The following is a 6,713-nucleotide window of genomic DNA, read 5'->3' on the forward strand; positions in this document are numbered from 1 at the left end:
AAATGTTAGCTTTAAAAAGAAAATCAAGAGCAATAGGGCAGTATACTGGGTGTTCTATCAGTGATTTACAGACCGTTGTCATGTGTGTTGATTTAATTTTAGGAGGGGGTGGGTGACCTTCTCTGTATGCTTTTACATCAATCACAAGTGCCACCATGGTATTCCTTTGTCTTTGAGACATAGACCTTCTATGTAGCCCACATTGGCCGCAAAACTTATATTTCCCTGCTTCTCACTACTCATAGTGGGATTACAGGTATGTTACCTCACAGTTTTGACTATTGACCTGATAATTAATATATATATATATATTTGATTTTTCGAGACAGTGTTTCTCTGTATTGTTTTGGAGACTGTTCTGGAATTCTCTCTGGAGACCAGGCTGGTCTCGAACTCACCGAGATCTGCCTGCCTCTGCCTCCCAAGTGCTGGGATTAAAGGCGTGTTCCACCAACTCCTGGCCTGACATGTTTTTGTTTTGTTCTTGCATGTGCCTGTGTAGTGTGCATGCACATGTGTATACATGTTCACAGGTACATTGACACATACATTTGCATGCATGTGAAAGTGAAGACCAGGAATCGTCATTGGATGTCTTCCTCTATCGCTCTATGCTTTACTTGCTAAGACAGGCCTTGAATACACAGTGCACAGATTTGGCTAGTCTAACAGGGATCCCTGTCTCTGCCTCCCACAAACAGGGGTGTGATGGTGGGCTGCCACACCTACATGCTTTTTAGGTAAGTAATGGGAAACCTAACTCCAGGCTTCACACCTCCACATTCACATTGTCTCCCAAACAATCTCCCCAGTCTCCTTTGTTTGATTATTTTGTTTGATTATTTGGTTTTTGTGACTGGATCCTACACACTTCTGGCTGACCTGGAACACACAGTATAGACCAGACTGGCTTTCCATTTGCAATAATTCCTTTCCTTCTGCCTCACAAGGTTTGCAATCATAGGTGTGCCATTTATAGACTCATCATCCAGACTGTAGCCTAAAATTCCGGAATATATATGGCTTATCACATATTCAGCCATCAGGCATTTGTAGAGCAATTGCTGTGTGATGGATGCTATGATGGGCAATTAGAACCCAATGCCCAGAATGGGTTTTTCTCCCTGCCATTCAACTTCCTATAGAAGGTAAGCATTAAAAGTACTATTTTCCACCTTTAAAGTCAAGTCGTCTTACAAGAACCCTGTATCACTGGTTGGCAATTTGTGTGAAAGAAAAAAAAGACCATGTTTCCTATAAGAAAATACAATAAGTGTGGATTCACCAAGCTTCTCCCTCATACCTAATGGATATTCGACAATAATCCCAGCAGAATTATCCTTTGCCTCAGGCTGACACAGGATTAGTATGATATCTCTAGGGACTTATTGAGCAGATTTTTTTCTATGATGGTCTTCCTGGAAACTTTGCCGAACCCCTGGCACCCTCCCTCCTTTTGCAGCAATCATGCCTTATCAGTCTTTCTACATAACAACCAACCTGTGGAAACGAGCCATCCATGAAAGAATGGCTCCATTTACTTAGCTCTGAGCTACAGATGGCCTGGTGAATATTGAGCTAATGGAAAAGTGATACTTGTTAGCTCAGGTCAACAGCTGTTTCCACTGTAGCTGTGGCTTTTGAGGCAGTGTGTTTCAGTCTCATAGGAGGACTGCCATCTGTTCAGTGGGTGTTCTACATTTCCTGTAAAATGAAGATAGATACCAGGAACTGGAAGTGAGTCAGTGTATTGTGGAGGCTTCTTCCTATAGGCCTGCGTGGCTAGGGGAGCTGTCTGACTGGACTTCCAGGTAGATTTTTCCTGACAGCTCCTCAAGCCCTCTTGTTTTTTCTACAAGGAAAATTGGACGAAATGATTTACTTTTGCTGTTTTCTCTGTAGGTTTGTTCTGTGATTCCATCATGTTCAATGTATCTGAGTAAAAGCATATCTTATAGTCAAAGAAGTCTGTGCTCTGCCCTGTCCCAGCCCCAGAAAGAGAGGGTGGGATGAAGCACCAATGCTCTCTCTCCCTGCTTAGTGACCCTTTACTGAGAATCAGCATTCCTTTCCCAGAGAGGATAGGGAGTCTGTGTATGGAGACTGGATACATTGAAAAGGTTCATGCTGTATTGTCTTTAGTTTGGGCCTCTAGCTGAAATTGCAAGAAATGTAGAACAATTCTATTTAATGCTCTGCTGGGTCTGCTTGTTTGTTTTATCTTTCTCACTCCCAGAAATGCTTAGTCATCAATTTTAGGCATCATTTGTTTTGTTGTTGCTGTTTTGTTTTTTCCATGAGCTGATAACAGTGCTTGGTATATGCAAAACTGAAGTCCAGGTTCTACGATTGCTCAGTTTCATAGCCTCTTTGGAAAGTCACAGAGTAAATTAGTGTTTCTGGATTTGTACTTACTAGTCATAAGACAACTTTTACACAACAAATTATAAAAGATATCCAGTGTCTCCTAAAGTCAGTTTGTCACAAAGAAAATGGCTGAAACTGGTGTTTTGTAGCTAAAGTGGGTTGAGTAGCAGAAATTTCATGTGGTCTCCCTTAATTCATTCCAATGATAGGCATTATTTTCAGACTTTAGGAATCTAACAGTGAATAGAGAAGAGAGCTAGCTTTGGTGTAATCTCATAGCTTAACCAGGGACAATAAAGAATAAACAAATTAACAGATGAAATTATAAGGAGACATGTGGTGAAGAAAGCATGGAAGGAAATTAAATAGGATAGAGACAAAAAGTCAAAGAGGTGCAATGAGCAGAATTTGCCTGAACATTGAGGTTTTCAGACATCTGTCACTGCGTGGGCCTTTGGTGTCTGGCAGCTGGGTGATTTAACATCAGAAAGGAGATCATGACATTTCTCTGTGAGCATTGTCTCATGAGAAACAAGTCTCAAGAAATTTGTGCTGGGTGTTCACTGACAACATAGCTCAGCCATAGCAAGGTAGAGCAAAGCCCAGACTTGCAGCTTCCAGAAAGACAGTTGAAGCCTGTCAGGGATAGGAGGAAAGACCCTGCCCTGAAGGTTGGGGGATGAAGTCACAGCCAACAGCTTAGATAAAGTCTTCACAAGAAGAAGAAAACCCTAAAACAATTTTTTAACCTATATATAGAAAGGAAACAGACACTTTTTTATTTTATAACTTAATATAAAGTTATGGTTTTCTTATTTTAGAAGCACTCTTATTTACATTTCAATCCCCTCATTCCTTCAAACTCCCATCCTCCCATGCTCCCCACCAACCATCCCAACACACTCCCCAAGGATAGTGAAAGCCTCCACGGGGTGGGGGGGGGTTATCAAAGTCTTTCATATCATTTGGGGTGGGACCTAGGCCCTATTTCTTGTATCTGGGCTGCAATAGTATCCCTCCATAGGGAATGGGATCCCAAAGTCCATTTGTGCTCTAGTGATAAATACTGACTCCATTGTTAGAGGTCCCATAGACTGCCCAGGCCTCCCAGCTGTCACTATCATTCAGAGGGCTTGGTTCTGTCCAATGCTGGTTCCCCAGCTTTACGACTAGGGTCTCCATGCTCTCACTAGGTCAGGTCAACTGTTTCTGCTGGTTTCTCCAGCACAGTCCTGGCTACTTTGCTCATCCCTCCTCCCTCTCTGAAACTGGATTGCAGGAGTATGGCTCAGTGTTTAGCTGTTTCTGCTTCAATCAGCTATGGAATGAAGGCTCTAGGAATGGCAATTAAGGTAGTCATCAATCTCATTATAGGGGAAAGGCATCAAAGGCATCCTCTCCACCTCTACCTAGATTCTTAGTTGGGGTCATCCCTATGGATACCCTAATTTTCCCCTGTGTCAGACCTCTCTCCAAACCTATACTGGCTCCCTCCATCAAGGCATCTCCTTTCTTCCCCTCCTTTATTCTTCCCCTGTCTCAGTCCTCCTGTTCTCTCCCCCCTCCTCTTCTCCTCCTCTCCCCTTGACACCTCCCTCATGTCTCTCCCCATCTCCTGCTCCCAATTTGCTCAGAGGTTCTTCTCCCACCCCCTTCTTCAGTGGACCATGCATTCTTCTCTTCGGGTCCTCCTTGTTTCCTAGTTTCTTTGGTGATGTGGATTGTAGGCTGGTAGTCTAATTTGCTCCATGTCTAATATCCATATATGAGTGAGTATATACCCTGCTTGTCTTTCTGTAATTGGGTTACCTCACTCAAGATGTTCTCTTCCAGTTCCATCCATTTTCCTAAGAATTTCAATATTCTATTGTTTTTTTCTGCTTAGTAATACTCCATTGTGTAAATGTGCCACATTTTCTCCATCCATTTTCAGTTTAGGGGCATCTAGGTTGCTTCAAGTTTCTTTCTGGCTATTACAAACAATACTGCTATGAGCATACTTGAACATATGTCCTTGTTGTATTAATGTGCATTCTTTGAGTAAATGCCCAAGACAGGAATTTCTGGATCTTCTGGTAGATTGGTCCTCATTTTCATGAGAATTATACAATAATATTCTAGGGAATATATATTCTAATATATATACATATATTTATGTAATGTCAAAGATGAAAGCTAAAGGGCATGAAGAACAACTTTTGTTTGTAAGTATATGTGTGCATGTGTATCCATGTACATGCGGATGCTCACACACATGTGTGCAAGTGTGGAGGCCAAAGGACCACCTCAGGTGTCAACTCATCAGATACCATCCACTTTCTTTTAAGGAAACAGATTCTCTCACATGGAAGCAAGTCTGGGTATCTGATGAGCTCCTGAGTCTTCCTGCATCCCCTTCTTCCTCTGTTCTGGCATTATAAGTGAGTACCATCACACTCAGGGTTTTTTTTTTTTTTTTAATCTTGGAATCTGGACATCAAACTCAGGTCCTCATACTTGTAAGGCAAGCACTTTACCAGCTGTGCTGTCTCTGCAGCCACACTGTCAAATTTGTAATAATACAAGTCAGAGAAAAAAAGAGACATTAAGGGAAGAGATGAAACCATCAACCAAATGCTTCAAGGAATTATTCACAGAGTATTGTTAATTTTCAGAATATTAACCACAAAGTAAAGAAAGGGGCTGTAGGGATTCTATAGCAGCAATTGGACTTCAGAAGAAAGAAGAGCAACACTTTCAATGTGCTAGCAGAAAGAAAAAGGCACTAGGTGACTCTGGGAACCTGGAGGCCTGAGATACAGGAACTGTGATTCCAGGAGCAGAAGATGGATGTCCCATATCCAGAAAGGACAGCAGATTTATCTTCTTGATCTTTTTGTTCAATGAAAGGCTTTGAGAGGTGGGAGGAGACTGCCCGTACTGGTCAGGACAGGACTTCATTCACTCTCCAGATTCAGTGTCAGAGGCTTTTAAAATATTCCCATGAACACACCTAGAAACCCAGGTGTCCCTAAGCCAGTCACTATGACCACTATGACATGTAGGAAGATTAATGGTGCAAATAGTCATATATATTTGAATTTCTCATCTATATACAAGCCATTCTTAAGTAAATTGTGTATATACAGGCCTAGAACTTTGATCCAGCTAAACTAATGACAAAATATGATTTATTTCTTCATTTCTATGCCTACCCTACTAAATATTAAGTCTTTGTTCTTGAACTTTTTCAGTCTTAAAATACTGATTTTTAAAATAATATATTCTTTTTGGATATTTATTTCCCTCTGGAGTTGTAGAAAATGCTACCTGAATAAAGGTTGAGAATCACTGGTTTAAAGCAACATGAAGTTGGAAAAGGGACTTGATGATATTTGGAAAGAGGGGGGAAGAAGAAGGGTAAACATGATCAAAGCATATTATATGCACGTATAAAATTGTCAAGGAATAATTAAATTATTTTTGAAGGAGAGATGTGCTAAACCTACTGGTGGCCACAGATATGGGAGAAATTAAAACCAGAAGAACAAGCCCAAGCCCTCTGAACCCCTGGAAACAGCTGTTTGAAACATTTCTGTTACACACACAAACACACACACACACACACACACACACACACTCACACACACACCAACTTTCATGATATGTATGAGGCAACTACTCCTTAATTTCTTTGAGATAACAGCACAGTATTCTTTCAACAAACTTTAATCCACAGCACACATTCCTCTGTGACGAATACTCCTTTCTAATTACAACACATCTTAAGTGTAGTAAAGTGCTAAGCACCTTGAAGAACATACCTAAAGTCACACACAATGTTGTACAACTGACCTTACCTGCCTCCTGGGTGACCTGTGACTCTCACAGACCTTTGTGTGCTAGATCACTTCTTTGAGATGTGATTACACATCCGTGCCCCGCCCCGTGCCCCCCCCCTTGCAGGGTAATGGTAATTCCAGATGAGGAGTCATGAACCCCACCCACCAGCTGTGCTCTTCTGAGATTAATGGCATTTCTGCTCATTTACCTTTTAATGCTTATGAAAACATGCTGGGAACTTTCAAGTTCTTTGTCCATTGATCACGTGGTGTTCCCAATTCTTCCACCCCCTTCCCTAACCTGAATCACTTAAAACAAAATGCTTGATCATTTTATAGCTGCATATTGTTAAACATAAAAGAACAAGTGGATTATGTTCATCTAGTGCTAGTGACAATTTAAACACTATTTGCCACCAATTTTTTTGTTACACCCACACTATCTTTCCTTCAATATTTCTTTCTTGTAAAAATATTTCAACCATAATGTAGGTGTTCAGTAGACACACATCCCTTCATCAATCA

Source organism: Cricetulus griseus, chromosome 2 (genome assembly GCF_003668045.3).
Source record: "Cricetulus griseus strain 17A/GY chromosome 2, alternate assembly CriGri-PICRH-1.0, whole genome shotgun sequence".
Taxonomy (NCBI): domain Eukaryota; kingdom Metazoa; phylum Chordata; class Mammalia; order Rodentia; family Cricetidae; genus Cricetulus; species Cricetulus griseus.